The sequence below is a fragment of the Akebia trifoliata genome, chromosome 13 (assembly GCF_017979445.1).
Source record: "Akebia trifoliata isolate Shusen 1 chromosome 13, ASM1797944v1, whole genome shotgun sequence".
Classification (NCBI taxonomy): Eukaryota; Viridiplantae; Streptophyta; class Magnoliopsida; order Ranunculales; family Lardizabalaceae; genus Akebia; species Akebia trifoliata.
This window is the reverse complement of record NC_141387.1, coordinates 27,881,961-27,902,679: the sequence shown is the minus strand read 5'-3', so window position 1 is coordinate 27,902,679 and position 20,719 is coordinate 27,881,961. Positions and strand designations below refer to the sequence as shown.

Below are 20,719 nucleotides of genomic sequence, written 5' to 3'. Positions count from 1 at the left end.
AGGCTGTTTTAGATTACTCTCTTGTTTGTAATAATAATTTGAATAATTCTTATCTTTAGCATTTAAGATTAGGACACATCAATAAAGATAGGACACATTAATACCCAATCTCAATCCAATAGATTTTTAGAATTGTAAGCAATTCATTGGTGGTAAAATGACTAGGAAATCATTTACAAAGCATTGAAATTCTAGAGATTTGTTAGATATTTATTCATTTCAATATTGTGGACCTCTAAGAGTAAAGACTTATAGAAATATGGATATTTCATTATCTTTACCGATGACTACTCAAGATACGTCATATATATATATATATAGTTGTTAAGGCACAAGTTTGAAGTCTTTGAAATATTCAAGGAATTCAAAATTGAAGTTGAACTTCAATTGGGTAGACAAATTAAAACTTTGAATAGTGTTATAGCTAGTAAATATGAAGCCTTTGATAATTTATATACAAAAAGTGATATAAAACATTTATATACAATGTCATACACACCACAACAGAATGGAATATCAGAAACGTACTTTGTTAGATACAACCAAATCAATGATGACATATACTGATTCACCTTCTCATTTGTAAGGAGAAGCACTCTCCACAGTAGCCTACATCATTAATAGAGTAAAACCAAAGTCTAAGTCACTAACTCTATATGAAGATTGGACTGGTTCGAAACCTAAGGTTAGGAGTGCAAAGCTCGTGTTTTAATTCCTAACCTACTTAGAGATAAGTTAGGTCCTAAAACTTGGGAATGTAAATTAATAGGGTATATTGAAAATGGAAGTGATTATAGATTCTTCCATAAAGATAGAGGATTAATAGAAAGTAGAGATGTAATTTTCTTAGAAACTACTGATCTTATTACTCCATTAGATCAAATAGAACTCTTGAATGAACAAGAGTTGGTCTCAAATATCAAGAAATGATCATTGATCTAAATATTTTCAATTCTCAAGTTGAAATACTAGGAGAGATGGTAAAACTTTAGATTCATAGCCTAATAATCATGAAAATAGTGGGAGTAATATTGAGAATATTTCTTCAGAGAATAGTGTGAGAAATAGAAGACAAAGGAAACCATCGCTAATATTTAAAGATAATTACCCTTTTCAAATAGATGAAAACATATTAACACTAGAAGATAATCCAAAAACATTCCGAGAGGCAATAAATCTGAATGATTCAAAACAATGGCCTGAAACAATGAAAGATAAATTGGCTTCAATAGAAAAGAATAAAGTCTAAGAACTTATAGATCTACCTACAAACAGGAAAGCCATTGAGTGTAAATAGCTCCTCAACCAAAAAATTTAAGCGGATGGTGCCTTAGGTAAATATAAAACCCAATTAATAGCAAAAAGATATACTCAACAATCTAGTGTAGACTTTGTAAAGACATATTCGCTAGTAGCTAAATTTATATCTTCAAGGATTCTCATGGTCATAGTAGCATGCCTAGATTTAGAGTTACGTTAATTAGATGTCAAAATAGTTTTTCTCAATGGAGAATTACAAAAAGAGATATACATCAACCAACCTGAAGGTTTGCAGGTAAAAGGAAATGTTAACAAAGTGTATAAGTTAAAAAGGTCTTTGTATGGACTTAAACAATCCTTTAGGCAATGATATTTAAAATTTCACTAAGCTATCTTAAATATGGGATATCTAGTCAATCCCTTAGATCACTGTGTGTATATCTGAAAAAGTCAAGATAAAATTGTTATTTTCTCTCTTTATGTAGATGATATATTGTTAGTATCTAATTGCCTAAATATGTTAAAATCTACAAAAGAATATTTAAAATCCAAATTCGAAATGACAAATACAGGCACCTATATATTTGGAGTAAAGATTTCTAGAAATAGACATGCAAAATTATTATTTTTGGATCAAGAAAAATATTTGTTGAAAGTGTTTCAGAAATTGAACATAAAAAACTGCAAACCTTTTGGCATACCTGGTGTAAAGATATAAAACTAAGTAAGTCTATGTGCCCAAACACAAAATGTGAGATATGAAAAATGCAGAATATTTTGTATGCTCAAAATGTGGGAAGTCTTATGTATGCAATGACAAGTCCAAGACCTAACACTTGTCATGTAATAGGACTTGTAGGTCATTACCAATCTAATCCAGGTAAGATGCATTGGAAAGTAGTTAAAAAGATATTTAGATATTTGAAAAGTATGCTAGATCTGAAACTAACTTTTGAGTTAGGAGATCTAGAGATTGTGGGATACACAGACTCCAATTTGATTGGAGATATAGATAGTGAAAAATCCACAAGTGATCATGTATTCATGTTTGGTGGAATGATTATTTCTTGGCTGAGTAAGAAAAAAAGATGTCTAGCGAAATCTACAATAGAAGTCGAATACGTAGCCTACGGTACAGCTGTTAGCAATGTTATATGAATTAGTAATTTTTAATATGTCTACTATCTCTTTAATAAAAAGTGGAGCTAATAACTCAAAAGCAAAATATTTTGATATACATTATCATTATATGCAAGATATAGTAAATAAGGGTGAAATGAAAGTCAATTATATTCACACCAAAGAGATGGTAACCGATCTTATGACCAAAAGGTTGCATCTAAAAGAATTTGGACGACATGTAACGACAATAGGATTAAGAAATGCTCATTATCGTATTACATGAAGAAAATGATATATAATCAGAAGGACTTTAGGGACGCCTAAATACTACGCCATCTTGAGTCCAATTTTTCATTCACCTTCAGGTAGGTTTTGTAAATAAAGGTCCATCCTTGATAGTAGTTGTAATTTTTTTTTTCTGACATGAGATTCATTTCTCTTATGAATATCATATTTTTTTTCTTCACTTGGAAGTATATTACATTTCATTCTAGGATGGGGAAATTAGTAAAATGTTTCTATTTATCAAATAAATGAACTAGAATCGACAACAGCATAGATCTTTTGTTTGTGTTTCAATGAACCATATGTTAATTTAATTGTATGTTTTTTCTATTTTACTAGTTTTGTGGATCATTGATGGATTTATACATTTGCAAATGTTGTTATATGTGTTATGTGTTTTATCTCATTTTAGTCATTACTTTTCCACCAAATTGAAGTATGGATGGAAAACGAACGTATGTTTGTTGGTCTTATATCAATCGAGACATTTTGCACTGAAGTGTCCAAAAAAATTGCTTGCCCCAATTGTCATGGAGAAACGATTGTGAATTTCAACGTAAAATCAGATACGAAGAATAAAAGCCATCCATACCAAAAATGCCCAAAAGATTGTGGATATTGATCAGGGTCTAGAAAATGGTTTCTAGAGCACTTATTTCATAAAGTTTATGGCAAAATTACACACAAAATTTCCTTATTAGACATAATTCATTGTTAGTTCATATTTATCATTGATTGATCTATTAAATAATGTACATGGGAATTAATTGATGTTATTTTCATGTAACAGGAAAAGGTCATAAATTTTCAGAAATAATTCAAAAAATTCGAAGAAGTCACTGCGATCAAGGACATGGGAAAATTCAACTGACAAAGACCCAAATTCGTTGGGCCCATGTTGACCGCAGTGTCCAAGTTAACTAGGTCGCTGCGGTCATGTCGGTAAGTCAAGCCCCAAAATTTGTGGCGACTGAAGCTTATTCGTCATGATTAGGGTTTTTGAATTATTATAATTTCGAAAGGTTTCAGAACCCTAGAAACTCTAATATGGTCTCTATAAATAAGAGACCAGACTAGAGTTAGAGATATCCTAGAATTTTAGTAGCTTTACTTTATTACTTTTCTTTCAATCTTTCTTTTTAGAAGAAGAAGTTGTAATCAAAGAAACTCTGATGGTTTCAGAATCAATAAGCAATAAAGAAGATTTTCTTTTCTCTTATCTCTACTTTTTTTACTTTCATGTTCTATTTATTTTATTTTTGTTTTATTGTTCTTACGATGACTATCGGCTAAACTCTCCGTTAGATCGGTCGAGGTAGCCTAAGCAAGATTCTGTTAATTTCTTTTTATTATTCCCATATCTATATTTTATCACTTATTGTAAAAATCTTTAAGTACAAATTATTGGAAGGAATATTAACTTTTCTACCATTTTGATGGTTTATTCTTTGATCAGTTTAAGATAAACCATGTTTTACAAAGAACCTTTAATACTTCTCTTATAATTTTGACTTGATAATTTATTTCATACTTTTGAAATTCATTCGTAATATAACTAATTGATATTCCGATCCACAAACATTACCTTTGATTAGTGGATCGAAATAAATAGAGAACATATAAAGATTGTTAACATGACTTGCAATAGTGGATTAGACTGATCTACACTTCTTCATAGTATTTTAAATACCTTCTTTTAGTATTTTGTTTTAAATAATTTATTCTCGAAACTATTTTTAATTGGTTGCGTAAATTTGAATTGGATTTGAAGTAAAAAAGAATATCAAATTAACGTTGTCTTTGTGGATCAATCCTTGCTTGTCAAGGTAAACTTTATTCTTTATTTTTAATTGATAATCTACACCAAACAAACTGGCATCATTGCCGAGGACAACGGTGTAATCCAATAACTTTTATCTAAAAATTTGAATTAATTTTTTATTAATCAAAGTTTTTTATTTCAGAAATATCCGAAAAAAAAATTCGTTGGATTCCTGAAGTCAGTATGAACAAAACTTTAAAATTTAAGCAAATTTCATTAAAATTTTACCGCGATGCCTTAGTCAACTTGGGCATCACAGTTAAACCTCGAGATTCATGCTTCAAACTTCTACAAAAATTTTATTTAGACTTATGGACCCCAATATACATAATTTTTCTGTAATTCTAACTTTGTTTTGCCTTCCGTTTTCAGTCGAAGGATGTGACGAAAAGCAACGTGGTTGAAAAATTTTATCTATTACCCAGATTCGATTCTTTGATGAAGAAATATAGATTTCTTTTCTACTATTTTCTATTTAGATTAGATTTGTAGTAGGAATTTTTTTTCAAAATTTTAATATTTTTAGAATTTTAATTGATTAATCCGAAAAGGCTTAGACTATAATAGAATTAGGGGAGGTCGACAGTGGGATGTAACTATCTCGGTACCTCTGGTTAGTACACCGAGTTTGGTGTCGGTGGCCCAAGTCGACTTAACTCGATCATCCCCCTTCTAGAATAGGAGGTAAGACTCAAAATCCCCATGCAACTCTTGTAAGTAGGTTTATATACTGACTTTGGGTGAGTTAAATGCATGCTTTCGATTGCACAATAATAAAAATAATACTCTTACGAGGATGGCACAAATAAGATAAGAATTGAATTTCATCACCAAGTTCTTGTCTTATTAGGAAATTAATTCACACAAGCCAAATTTAATTAAATCTTATTAGACTCGACCATAGGTCTCGTCGAGTTCAATAGGCAAAGCTAGCCTGAGTTGCGCCTATTGTATTTTTTGATCAAAGTCAATGCCTAAATGAAATCATACCTCGTTGTACCTTATTGTACTAAGTGGATAAACTACGTTTATTCTAAATGAAAATGTGATTTAAGAGTGCATTTACTCATCATCGTGCATCACCTCTCATCTGAGGATTAAACTAGCTGATTTTAGTTTCGAAGAACTAGGTTGGAGGCTTAAGTTATCCCTTTAAAACAGTTAGGAGCTATCTAGTCTAATAAAAAACCATACAACACATGTGAAATTCCCCCTACTATTTTTATGCATCATTAGTATATGTTAGGTAGGAGATCTCATAAAAATCCGCTTGAACGATTTGATCCCAAAATCACAAGATTTCACCTACTTCAAAGGATTGTAAGAAAATTTGATTCCTCGCTTATCATTTAGACACCCGAGATAGCACAACCAATTGTCCCATCTCAAGTTGTCTGAGAAGATCAACAAACTCTAAATGAGTTATTCTCACTTACTACAGCTACTTCCCATTTGTGTATTGTCTTGCTAGCAAGTAATACGACACAATTTGAAATTATGGCAGCTACCATCAATATGCTCCCTAAGTTTCATGATTTCGAAAGCGAATAACCCTACAACCATTTGAATAAATTTATGAATTTATTTTAAACCTTTCGAAATGGCCACCTCGATGAGGAAAATGTTAAGTTGAAGTCATTCCCTCTTTCTTTCATGGCTAAATTCTTTGGCCTCTAACTCGATTATTACATGGGACGAGTTATCAAGAAAATTCATGGCCAAGTTCTTTCCAATGGCAAAAATGAAACCATTCAAAAATACCATAGGAACTTCAAGGGTAGACCCGATGAAAAATTTCTCAAACCTAAGAAAGATTTAATGACCTGTTTTTAAATGCCCACATCATAAGATTAGTAAAGGTCAATTGGTCAATTTCTTCTATCGTGGTCTTACTATAACTCAGCGTATCCTCTTGGAGTCTATGCATAAAGGAAAATTCATTAATCATATTCCAAATCAAACTTACGAGTTCCTCGTAAAACTCATTGAAAATGGTCAAAACTAAAGCACAAATTTAAGAGACTCTGATAAAAGTGACATTAGAGCCAATAAACCAGGCATGTACGAGATCAAAAATGAAACTATTCTAAAGAACGTAATAACTAGCCTGGTTAGCACTATATAAAATTTGAACAAAAATTTTGATGTTTTCAATATCAAAACTAACCAATAAGAGGCTAATCTAATATTACAAGTCACCACAAAGATACCTTCCGCATACCTCCTATGCAAGAGTTTCGACCACCCCATCGAGAGTTCCCACAGCATACCCATATTCAAGATAAAATAAGCTAATGTTATTGGTCATATAACGCTTTTAGAAAACCCATTCCCAATTCCTATAATTAGACATATCACCCCGACAATAGATTTCACCCCAACTTTTTCTATCGTCAAAATGTACCAATCCAACAAAGTGGTGTTCCTGGTTTCCAAAAAAGCTACAACAGATAGCCTAAGTCCAATGCGAACCTATCTTCGGTTCCATAATCATCTTACTCTTCACCTCATACTTTTGATCAAAGGGCAATTGTCGTCAACCCTATGACCAATTATTTTTTCCCTAGTTGCACAAATGAACTCTATATTAGAAATAATGATGACAGATATATTAAAGCAACAACAACAAACGCAGCAAATGTAAAACCCTGAATTTTCAATTCGTATCTCGAGGAAATAAATAGTGAAATTTTAAAAAAATCTTAAAAGTGGGACTTAGGGATAAAATTTTAGGATGTTTCTGATCATTTTTAATGGAATCTGACTTCACCATTAGATTCAAAATGATCGAAAAACATACTTTAGCCTGTAAGCACGCTTAAATGCGAGTCCAAATATAAAAATTGTAAAATCCTCGATTATCAAGTCGGACCAGGTTAAAATAGTGACTTATTGGTAGAGAAAGAATTGTTAAGATTCGATTATATCATTAGGTTCGTAACGAAAAATTATTGAACATGGACTATTTATTTATCATTTTTGGAGATCAAGAAGTTGAATTATCGTCAAAAATGAAAACGATATCAAGTTTAGGGGTCATCTCAGGCCAAAAATGTAAATTTTTTATGGAGACATAATTTGTAGAAATTGACTGCACCATTAGATCCAAAACAAAAAATTAGGCAAAATAGAGTATTCATTTGTCAGTTTTTGAGTTCAGATGGTCAAGTTATCGTCGATCAAAACAATTGACAAAATATCGAATTCGTCCCAAATTTTATATAAATAAAATTTTTTAATTTTTTTTATAACTTCGTCTCCTCCAACCCACCCAAACAGCCGCGACATATATAAACGAAAATTTTATTTTTTCTTCGATCTTCTACCTCAGATCTCTCATAAGCGGCTCGCCGTCGATGACCACCGTAGAAGGGAAAAAGATCCGCAGCTTCGACTTCTATAAAAATCACCCAAGAACTCTTCATTTCATCTTCTCTTTCACTCGGTATCATCAAAAATCAGTCGTATTTAGATACGAAACTTTGACCTCGGATTTCGTCCGTTTCTAGGTCAAACCGTCTTCCGACGCAAAAGGGAGAAACGTTCGCAGCATCGACATCTACAAAATCCACCCAACCTTTTTTCATTTCACTTTCTATTTCACCCGATATCGTCAAAAATCAATCATATTTATATACGGGAATTTCGAAAACTTCGACCTCGAATTTAATCGGTTTCGGGGTCAAACCGTCCTCCGTCGCAGAAGGGAGAAAATACGACGACGTCGAGATCTTCAAAACCACTAGGTCAGATTCAAAAATCAGCCACTTTGAAGTTCGATCCATCTCTATTTCCGTGCCGATCGCCTCGATTTTCGCACACGTGCTTCGATCTTTTCGCCTAGAGATTGTAAGGAACTCTCAATTTCTATTAATAATCGTACATTGTTAAAATTGCACTTAGGATTTTATCGAAAAAATTTTGGATGTATTTCTAAAATATAGAATTTTTTTGTTATTTCAAAAATTCACGTCAGAAATTGAATGTTTGATATGTTTAATTGTATTTTTAATAAATTATATGTGGGTAGGGTATTTTAACGGGTTATTTCCATAAATTGGGTCTTGTGTACTGCTCGGACCCTGTTTTGATATAAAATTTATATTTTTTTTCAATATTATTGATAGAAATAAATTCTATAGTTGAAAAATGTGATTTAATATTCAATGAACTCATATTGAGTTGATGAATATCAGAAAATGGATTTTATGAAGAGATTGAAAACTATAAAAATCAAAAAAAGGGACAAAAGGGTATGAAATGGTAAAATGTCAGTCACACCCGAGGGATGATGTCTGCATTTTACGTTGTTATGTTGTGTGCAGGTTGGTGAACAGATATCCAAGGATAATATTGTTGGTTGCATGTTTATTTAAATTTTTGTTAGCGCGAGGCGTTGTTTACGTTTCTATTTTGTTATTTATTTTAGGCTGGGTGGCCACACTTGCATGGTAGGAAACTGGATATCCATTCTCAACCTTGTATTGTTAATTTCTCTTTTATTTTCAAATGAAAATAATATATATATATATATATATATATATATATATATATATATTATATATATATATATATATATATGTAACTATTTTGTGAGCTGTTAAAGAGTTTGTGAATGCCTGAAGGGATAGTGCGTCATATCATCCGGAGTGATGTACTATCTTGGGATGTACGGTAGGGACCACCAAGCTCATACGTGGTATGGGACGCGTATGAGAGTGCAGTCACAATTGGAATCCGGATTATTCCTCTCTATCTTTATCAGTGAACTTGTAATGTAAAAATGGTTGTATACGAATGGTTTGTATATTTGGGAATCACATGCACGCCTGATAGGCATAAATGATTAGTCAGTGATCACTAACAATCTATAGTAGTCGAACGTTCTGACACATCAAAAAGAGATCCATTGCTTACGGTCACGTCAAACGGCCAACCTGAGCCGGATAAATGGTCAACCAAGCGTGGTAAATAGCGACCAGTCATAAAATCAGGAACTAAAAACCAAACAAGAATTGTAACATCATGTCCCGACTGGGAGCGATCCAGTCGTGAATCCCAACTCTCTAATTCCAATACTCCATCATTGTGTATTATGTATCTGTTGTTTATTTTGATATATAAAATGAAATCCATGTTTAATATTTTCATTTGATCAATTAGATTTGTATAAAAAGAAAATGCTATAGTGAGTACTGTTGATTGATGTAATGTCAGTTTTAAAATGTTTAGTTGCTCATCCCTGGCTATATGTACCAGTTAATCGTAGTTTATTCTGTAAAATTTTATATTGTTAAAATTATTTAATATGCTTATTCGTTCATGCTGGGAGGGATTATTGGCAGCAATTGTTTGTTTCCCTACTGGATAACCATTGTTACTCACCATTTCCTTCTCTATTTTTTAGTTTCAGATTCAGAGCTTGGCGAGACAAGTATAGAGTATGAATGAGGATCATCGGGTTGGTTAGATAGACAACCAGAGTTCGTCACCTGGTAAGTACTAGGGCTATACCCCCTAGTGGTGTCAGTTCCCCCAGGTAGTCTTATGGATTCTATCTTGAGTGTTAGGATTTCTGTTAGGGTGAGAAACTTTGTATAATCCTGTATTCTAGTTATTCTTCCGCACTCTAATCTTTCGTACATTATTAGACGTATATAAACTTCCGCTAGTATTTTGTATATGTATGCAAGATGTATGTCGTTTATTAGGTACAGGTTGAATGCCTTGGAATGCTAACATAAATAGAGGAGACCATGCCAAAGTTTCGATGTACCACCTAGTATCTCGAGTTTTGACATAGGGATTTGTGTTAGCATTTGGCGGGACGCCACAACAAATCTTGCAGCAACAAATGTAGACCAACCAAAACTTAGCATAATTAAATCAAAGTAATACTCAAGCAATTAAGTTTTGGTTTGGTCAAATAGCCTTATCTCTAGGAGAGAGAAATAAATGATAATTTTTAAGAAAAACTGTGCCCAGCCCAAGAAGAACTGTGTTAAAAGGGTAATATGAAATAGCAAGTCAACCTGGTCCTTCTAATGATTTTGTATAAGCAGTCCACACACTACGTTCTGGTAGATTAGTGGATAGCTAGGTGCACATGCCCCATGAGATCCCAATACAAGTAAAAACCTAAAGTGTACCTCCCATAAAAGAAAATGACCAATAAAAAGAAACTCATCCACTACTGGACCTGTCATGAACCTTAATAATCATGTTCCAGTCATCTTGGGCCGACCCTTCTTAGCCACATCTGATATTGTTATTAGAAGCTAAAACGGGATCAAGACCTTAGCTTTTGCAGATATGAAAGTAAAAAATGAATGTTTTTCTTAAAAAATTTCAATCCACTAACATGGATGATCTAGAAGAGGTCAATATAATCGACACCTTGGTAAGTAACACATTCAAGGAAGTGGAGAACATTGACCTGTTAGAAGAGTACCTAAGCCAATTTGACCTCCATTTCAATGAAGAACAGTCCATCATGGAGGTAAACTCCCTTTTAGAATCTATCAGTGGGATGGATTTTCAACAATGACAGCCAAAAGTAGAGAGTCTTTCCACCCTTTCATCTTCACCTTCAGTTGGAGAGACTCTTAAGCTTGAACTAAAACAATTGCCCAATACGTTGAAATATACGTTTCTAAGGAAGGCCGAGACCTTCCCCATTATCATCTCGCCCGACTTAGAAAACTCACAAAAAGAGCAGTTATTAAATGTTCTACATGAATATAAAAAAACTATTAGTTGGACCATAATTGATATGAAGGGCATCAGTCCCTTTGTGGTCATGCACCAATTCACCTCAAGGAAAACTACAAACCTTCGAGAGAACCACAAAGGAGACTGAATCTGGTCTTACAAGGGGAGTTTATATTCATGTTTGATGGCGACACAGACCCACCCAATGGTAATGGCAACCTTTAAGACACAGCAATGACGAGATTTAAACCAACCAACAAAATTAATGGCGAAGACTAAGTTTGAAACCTTTTTTTGCTAGTAAGAGAGAAGACAATGGTTCGTGTGAGAGATTCAGGCAACAAATTACACGTTCAAACATTTAAAACTTCATCCGAGTTCATAAATGGAGATAAATTCTTTGATCGAAAATGGTAATGAAGATATCAAACCCTTTTTTACTAGTAAAATCCATTTTTAAATCTATTCCTCAATATTGAGGGTTCAGATTGAGGATTCAATCCATTTTTAAGTTCTTTCCTCCACATTGAGGATTTTGAACAAAACAGTCTTTGAGGGTTTAGATGAAAAAAAATCAATGAAGATAATGATAAGGTTTTAGTCGAGTTCAGAAATGAAGGTTTGAAAAAAACTTACTAATTTTGTGTGTTCGATGAAGAACACAGAGTTGAAATGAAGAGAAATGCTTCAATCGAAAATGGTGAACATAAAGTTAAAATCCTATTTTTTTTTTTATTTTGCTGGTGCGTGCTAGAGAGAGAAGCGTTGTGCGTGCTGGAGAAGGAAAAAAGAAGAGAGGGAAAAAATAGGAGAGAGAAAAACTAAAGAAAATAATGTCTAATGTCGATTAGGGGTATTTTTGTCAAAAAATCATGATTATTGTAGAAAATGGGGCGATTTGGTATAATAAGTAGAAAACGTTCATGTTTTCTTAAGTTATCAAACCTATGGATTTATTTGCTAAATTTTTTTATATTAATAAAAGAATTAGTTCACAAAACTTGATGGTTCACTAACATAACTGATTTGATCAAAAATTCATTTTGACTTACTCAAACCACCAATTCAGTCCAATTTTCAAAACAATGTTTTCAAACATTGTTTCCAATTTCCTTGAATTTTTTTCAAACATTTGAAAAATTCACTGTATATAAGATCAGTCAATTAAATCGACGAGTTAATTCGTGATAATCATCTTAAACCTTCATTCTTTTACTTCCAAAATCTCATTAAACATTTTTTTTAATGATAATTAAAGTTATTAATTATTTTTCATCCCCACTCAAGGATTTATCCGAAAAACTATCTAGTGTATTGGGGGAGGAGGAATGGGGAGGGTCACATTCCCCGAAAATTAGTCAGGTGCTCTATGAGTCCTGAATTCCTCGATTCCAAAAAAATAAATGTTTTTTGAAATCGCTACTGTCTAGAAATTATATCCATGTCAACAAACATGGATACCAATGAGTTTTGAGTCTACTCCAAAGAACTTCTGTTTGATTAGGCTTGGAAAATGGTGTGGATTTGAATTTCCATGGAAAATAAGAATGTCAAGTGTTTGATTGTAAATTTTTCCATGGAAATCTATTTTCCAACCCCAACAAAAATCCACCATTTACTGGATTTTAAAATCCCACCTTCACCCCAAGGAAAATGAGTTTCCATCCAAGATGGACTTTTTATTTAATTAGATTACCCAACTCTCTTTACAAACGAAACTCTCTTTACAAACGAAACCCTCTTCACAGACGACTGCAACTTCCATAAGTTCGTCACAGGTTTGTTCTTCTTCTTCTTCTTCTTCTTTTCTCTCTCTCTCTAATCTTCCTCCAGGTTACCTAATCTTTGTTTCTTTTTTCTTTTTTTTAAATTAAAAAGCTCTCTCGATCTGTTTTGTGGCTCTCGCGTTCTCGACCCTGTTCATGGTTCTTCAATCGAACCATAAGAGAAACCTATCATTTCCCTCTAATCGTTCTTCTCAGTGGATCTAGAAGAGAACCCCAACTCTAGAGAATCTCTTCCATATCACAAGGTAAGCTCTCTCTAATGTATATTTTGGATTCTTTGATGGAATCTCGAATCCATCTTATAATGAAAGAAATTTATTTGGTATTAAATCAAATTCTGATTTGAGTTGTGGAAGGTTAGGATTCGAATTTGAAAATGTTTACTTTGTTCATTTGTGAAAAAATTTGAAGTATTTATGTAGGTTAGATGTTTGAGAAATTGCCTAGTTGAAGAGTACTAGTTATGGAAAACTTTGAAGGATTTAATATGTACGATATGTTTTTGTTGAATTTTTGTTTGGAATTGTATGTGCTTGTTGTAGGATTTATTAATGTTTACTTTGTTCATTTGTGAAAAAATTTGAAGCATTTATGTAAGTTAGATGTTTGAGAAATTGCCTAGTTAAAGTTGACATTTGGAAGAGTGTTAGTTATGGAAAACTTTGAAGGATTTATTTATGTAGGATATTTTTTTATTGAATTTTTGTTTGGAATTGTATGTGTTTGTTGTAAGATTTATTAATGTTTACTTTGTTCATTTGTGAAAAAATTTGAAGCATTTATGTAAGTTAGATGTTTAAGAAATTGCCTAGTTGAAGTTCAAATTTGGAAAGGTGCTAGTTATGGAAAACTTTAAAGGATTTATTTATGTAGGATATTTTTTGGTTGAATTTTTATTTGGAATTGTGTGTGTTTGTTGTAGGATTTATTAATGCAGGATTTAGTAATGTTTACTTTGTTCATTTGTGAAAAAATTTGTAGCATTTATGTAAGTTAGATGTTTAAGAAATTGCCTAGTTAAAGTTCAAATTTGGAAGGTTGCTAGTTATAGGAAACTTTGAAGGATTTATTTATGTAGGATATTTTTTGGTTGAATTTTTGTTTGGAATTGTGTGTGTTTGTTGTGATTAATGAATTTCAATTGATGATTGATTGGCTTAATGGAAAGAATATAAAAGTAGTTATGAATTTTGGATTTCATTGTCCTTCATACATCTTCAATTATATTGTTATTTCAGGGTTAACTCATAAATTTTGGATTAGGACGTGAAATAGTAAGGATTGGTTGTATTTCCTTTGGTTCATAGCAATTTTACTGCACCAATTTTAGTGAAGCATCCTTGTGATTTCTATTATGGAATTGGTTGTATTTCACCCTTTTGTTCATAGTGACCAATTTTAGTAAAGCATCTAAAGTGATTTCTATAAAGGAATTTGTCGATTGTAAACTCTGTTGGAACCTAAGTTAGTCCAAGTTTGATGGTTTGAACATCTTATCTAAAAAAAAAAGGTTTTTGTTTAGAGAATTTTATTTTTATTTTTTTAATCCTAACCATGGGATTGATGGGTTTTAATCCTAGAAAGTGTGTATAAATCATGTAAAGTATGTGTGCCTTCATGACTTATGTTGTTTTCTTTTATCTATTAGTGTCGATTGGTTTGTTGGGAAAATATTTTCATGATTTTTTTTCTTGAGAAATTAACGTTAATAAAATAGGTGAGAACAACGAATCATAATGGGTATTTTTTTCCAAACGTTATTTTAGCATACCATTTTCAATGTTAATGGTTGTTATATATAGTTTTTTTTTCTTTGCTATATAGAATCTTCTTAAATAAGTTGGATATTCAATTTAATGCATCAAAAGAAATATTAGATGAATATTCAATTTGTTTGTCATGATTGTTCTCTAGAACTTGAATAAGTTGGATATGGGTAGACCTTGTTTTGGATCTTATTCAACCCAAACAAACCTGTGATCCATATGGCATGAACCAAACTGATCTATGAACACATATATGGGTCAACTTCACATGACTTTACAAAAGGGGCTACTTACCAATATAAGGGTCAGATCTGATCCAAGGCTCGTGCATGGACCATATAGTCAACTAATCAAGGTTTTGAAGTCGGCCCATGTTTGTGTCTTAATAATCCTAAGTCCCAAACCATATGTATTGGTGTCAGACATATGTAAGGGTGTTAATGTGTTGAGTTGGCATGGTGGGCTTCTAAATCTGGTAGATGTGGACCAATCTTTAATTTTAGCCCCATTAGATAGATGGGTTGTACTTGAAAATTGGAATGGAGAAGGCAAAGATTATAGCGAGATTCCTTAACTGTTCAGGATGAGTTCTGCAGGTGACATGCCATGGGTGGGATTTATAATTGATGCCAAAGTTGGGATTTAGGAGGTGATTAGGTGAAAGTTTCTTGATTTCTTACAGGAAATTCACACACGATCTTTATGAAAATCGGTTGTCGGAATTATTGCTATTGCTCTGAATTTTCAAATTTTTGTTGGAATAAAAGTATGTTCTATTTATTGTGGTTGATTTGAGGTGGCTCGCATAGTTGACTGATACAGATGTTTATATGTGGTCATTTTCTATTCTAGTTTAGGTGCTTACATTTTAGAGACACGATCATGTGTCAATTTCTAACACTAATATGAAGTTTGAAGACACGCCTACTCTCACATACCCAGTATGGTGATTGCAACTTCATTATTCATGATGATCTTCTTTTATTAATCTTACTTTAGTTTAATGTTTTGGTGCCATTAATCTTGTGCTTTGTACCTAATCAAGTTTGGATTTTTTTTTTCACTTGAACTAGATTACATATTGAGATAAAAAGCTAGGGGGAAACTATTCCCACATAATCATGATACTTTTCATCACTGCAGGATTATTTTCTTTTAATTTCCTTACAACTAAATGACAATCAAAAATGGAATTCAAGAACACATGGCTATAAAAAATGGAATTCAAAAACACATGGCTATCACTACCAAAGTTCACACTCTATGAATAATGCTTCTTGTTGTTATATATAAAAGAGCTACTATTGGCACTCCAACTTTTACTTATTACACTCCAACTAAAAATAAAGAAAATAAGTAATTGGATTGTAATAAGAAAAGGTTGAGGTGACAATAAAAGCTTGGTCATTTCTTATTCATATATGATTATGCCTTTCTTATGTATTGTTTAAATACTTGATTGATAGGATGTTGACTGCACAAGAAAAGAATAGGATTGCGGTCATGACATTGATATTTAGTACATATGTGATCTTAACACATCTTAGACATAGGCGATCTCTACCTAGAGCACCTATAATAAATAGAGATCATGAGAGAAGATAGATTTTGAATAGGTTATACAATGAAAGTGACAGGCATTGTCATGAGCAACTTCGAATGAATAGAGCTGCATTTCATAGATTGTGTAACCGTTAAAGGATGCATGGATTGGTTGATCGTCGATCAGTAAAAGTCGAAGAACAAATCTCAATGTTCCTATTAACAATTGAGCATGATTTGACGAATCGACGAACAAACTTTTCTTTTATACGATTTCTCAAAGTTAGTCGTTATTTTCATGTTGCTTGAAAGCATTGAATAGTATGTACAAGGAGGTCATCAAGGTAGCAAAACAAACAAATTCTCCTAGAGACAACAACAATGTTAGAAATTGGTACCATTACTTTGAGGTAATTGTAAAGTTGACCATGCTTACAAATAAATTTGTATCGATGATATGGTACCGTAATAGAAAAGGAGATATTCGTCAGAATGTTTTAGTCGCATGAACTTTTGATATGAAATTCACATATGTGCTCGCTGGTTGGGAAAGATCAGCACATGATGGTCGCTTCTTAAGAGATGCAATTAGACCTAGGATTGATAGACTCATTGTACCACTTGGTGAGTATAATATTTGAATTATTATATTATATTATTTCCTAATATGATGATATGTAAATATGATTAGTGTGTAATTTTATTTTATAAATTTACAATATAGGTAAATATTATCTTACAGATGCTGGGTTCGCAAATGTTCCTAGTTTTCTTACGTCTTTTCGTGGTACTCGATATCATTTAAATGATCATCGTGGGCGCCTTCCGTCGAATGCAAAATACTATATAATTATCATCATTCTTCATTGCGGAATGTAATCGAGAGAACAATTGGTCTTTTAAAGAAATGATTTGCATACTTGAGATCTGCACCATTTTTTGACATCAAAACACAAACTAGGGTTATCTTTGCGTGTTGTGTTATCCATAATTACATTAGAGATTTTGACCCGGAGGACATATGCGAGGGTGATCAGATAGAACTAGAGGAGGAAGAACATGATGACATGCCCGAACAAGAAGAACAAATAGTTATTGTTACTACTCTGGCATGGACTGTAAAAAGAGAAGCATTAGCCGAAGTCATGTGGGCAGAATATGATCAACGTTATCCATAGTTATTATTCTTTTTTTAGTTTTATTTTTTGTTTTATTTTATTTTTTTTGTTGTTGTTGTAAATCCTTCAAATTCAATGTCTTTCTTTTGAAGGTTTATTATAAAGATGAAAATTTGCATGTAATGAATCTGATTTGAGGTTTTAAGCTTGTCTTTTATAATATGTAGGATTTTGTCTCTTACAATATTGGAATTATAATAATGTTCTCTTTTTTGAAAATTGAATATTGCTTGAAAATGACTAATATTTATAACTGATAGTTTTTCTATCATATCTACTTTGTCTTTCAGCTTTAGCTATCTTCTATTCATTTTTAAAATTTTAATACATTTATTTGTGATTGAATGTGTATGAATTTACTTATCATAGGAATGGAATCTTCTTCTAAAAAAGATAGGCAACAAAAGGAGAAGCAACCAAAAGATAAATCATATTTGAACATGGGACTTACCTATAGATAAAATTTTAATTGAAGTATTGTTGGAAGAATATGCCTTAGGACAAAAAACTGACAATGGATGGAATACGAAAGGCATAAACAATGTTTGCTTTGTCCTCCGTAACAAGTTGCAAAAAGAAGTAAATGCCCAAAATGTACGATACAGGCTCAAGACACTTAGAAAGAGATATCTTAATGCAAAGGAGGTGATTTCACAAAGTGATTTTGGATGGGACAAGGATACTCAATTAGTGGCAGCAGATGATGAGGTGTGGAAAGAGTATATAGAGGTATGTTTTCAAAATATTAAATTTAAAGACTTTTTTTCTTCATACATTTATCATTCTGATTATTTTTTTTGTCTTTTCTTATTAGAAACATCTAAAAAATGCAGAATACCGTCACAAGTGCATCCCATTTTATGATGATTTTGTCATTATTGTCAGTAATGATCAAGCAAGTGGAGAACGATGTACAACTAGAATAGAAACTGAACTAGAAATGTCTCCAATTGAAGAAATAGGTAAGAATTATTCCTTGGTTTATGCAATTATTTTGAAAATTGCATACTTTATCTTTCAATGTATTTTTTAATTTTTTTTCTTTGTGCTAGATCTTGATGAAATAGACGATGAGGTACAAGAAGCAATTGGACAAGGTGACGTACCTACACAACAAACAGGATCTTCATCGGTGCCTTCTCGTGAAAATTCTTCGTCTAAGAGAAAGCGAAAGCGTAATTCTGAAGAATCTAATGATGTAACGATCTCCATACTTGCCTCTGCAGCCATGCGTATGGCAACGGCAATGGAGAGACCTAACATAGCCAAATTGCAAAAAGAAACTCAATGAAGTTCCTGATATCTCTCGAGAAATCATGCTAAAAGCAGCACACATATTCCTTGTGAGCGTCAAGAAGCAGCACACATATTCCTTGGCTTGGCAAGTGACATGAAGAGGATTGGTTATTTAGGCGCTTAGGAAAGTCAGATGACACTTAGGGTCTGTTAGATGCCATATTTTTTTTTGGGAGATGTATTTACTATAATACAAAAAATCATACTGATTTGCAATGGTTATATGTTGCATTTTTTGGGGGATATGTCTTACATATATTTTTTGGGTATACTTATTTTTTATTAATCATGATGTATGACTAATTCATCATGTTTGTAAATTCTATACCACATCAATATTATATATTGTAATTTTTGCGGTGAAAGTATATTTTTTTAGATAGACTTTTATTTATAGGATCCATTTTATTTAATAATTAAAATGACAATAAACAGTGAAATTGGAAAATATTTAAATTTTCCAACTTGCAATCAAACAATGGATTTGGAAAATGAATGCATTTTCCCATGTGCAATCAAACAGAGATAAATTTCTCTATGGAAATCCAAATTCTATACCATTTTTCCATGGATTTCAAATTCCATGGAAAATGAATTTCCATGTGTAATCAAACATACCCTAAATGTTTTTTAAATCACATGGACTACTCATATAGTCTCACATGATCATGTTTTTTCACCTCCTATGGTTAAAACAATTGTGTTTAGTGTGCTTCAGCCATTACCTTTTTTTTATAGCTAAATATGCAAACTGTATTCAATCTTAAGCTCTTCACTAGAACCTTGCACCTCAGCTAAATTATTTGAGCTTTCTTGAAACAACTATGAAGTTGCTATCACTAGATTATCACACTCATCTCTTATAACACATCATCCACTCGAACTCCCTGGATTTTTTTTTGTCGATAAGCTGGGACTATAAAGGGATCCACCCTATTGCATTAAAATGGTTAAAATCTTTAGTACATCCCATAAATATCCCTCAGAACAATCAACGATAAATCAGGAGGGATATCAGAGGATTCAAGAGAAATACGTAAATCAATACACAACATTCCTTCATTTGCAAGGAAATATGCTGCAACATTTACTTCATGCCAAACAAATTCTACCTTAGGATTGAACTTTTCTTTTTCGGAATATTACGGAAATCAATTCATTGATAATTTTTAAAGTTTTTCTTCAATATTGATAAATAGGATTGAGTTTGATGCAAGTTTTACTTCTAAAATATTTATTAAAAAAAAATGTAAATAGAAGATTTGTGTGACAAAAAGATCAAATCTATTATTAGCGATCAATCATGGAAAATTATCAAACAAAATGGCTAAGTCCCCAATTATTTTGATTGTTTAAGAATAGTGTTGGAAATATGTCTTGAAAGAATAAATTTTATTAGTTTATTAATCAATAAATGAATTTTTATGATTATTTATAATTCAATTTATTTTCATCACACAAAAATATATGACCAATTTCCATCAATCATGAGATGATTAATGAGGTAAGAGATGCCGTAAGGTCCCTAGAAATATTATAATATAATTAAGTGATTGACTTAGGGTTGACACGAGAGAATTAGTTACATAGTTCATTTTATCTAAAATTGTCATAGCTATAGATGAAGCTAGGCACTTCATTTATATGATTGTCATATTATTAGAGTGTATGCATTTGATGTAAAATACCTTATTTTCAAGGTATTATAATGTTGATCGTACACAAATAGGTGCTTATTAATACATTGACTGATTGTGCATAAGTTAATTCTTATTAAAATCTACTATCAGAATAACATTAACTTATTACATAAACAAAGTTTAGAAATTCATTAAACCTGAGAACCTTATCTATCATTAGTATTTACTAATAAAATTTCATTTTTTGTATATTAGATTATGAGACATCCATTGATGAAATTTCCTCCTTATGAGTTGGAACTAGTTAGTA

The 20,719-nt window shown here is 32.0% G+C and overlaps 1 long non-coding RNA gene across 2 annotated transcripts; it reads left to right on the top strand.

Annotated features, from left to right (window-relative positions):
- The first annotated feature begins 12,540 nt into the window (after window positions 1–12,540).
- Window positions 12,541–19,121, top strand: LOC147388188 (uncharacterized). Of its 2 annotated transcripts, none has more exons than XR_015171612.1 (5): window positions 12,541–12,978; window positions 13,079–13,232; window positions 18,079–18,202; window positions 18,288–18,435; window positions 18,526–19,121. It is a non-coding gene; the product is annotated as an uncharacterized LOC147388188 (long non-coding RNA). The 2 variants fall into 2 exon arrangements; XR_015171613.1 differs by having other exon boundaries at window positions 17,843–18,202.
- Window positions 19,122–20,719: the final 1,598 nt, after the last annotated feature.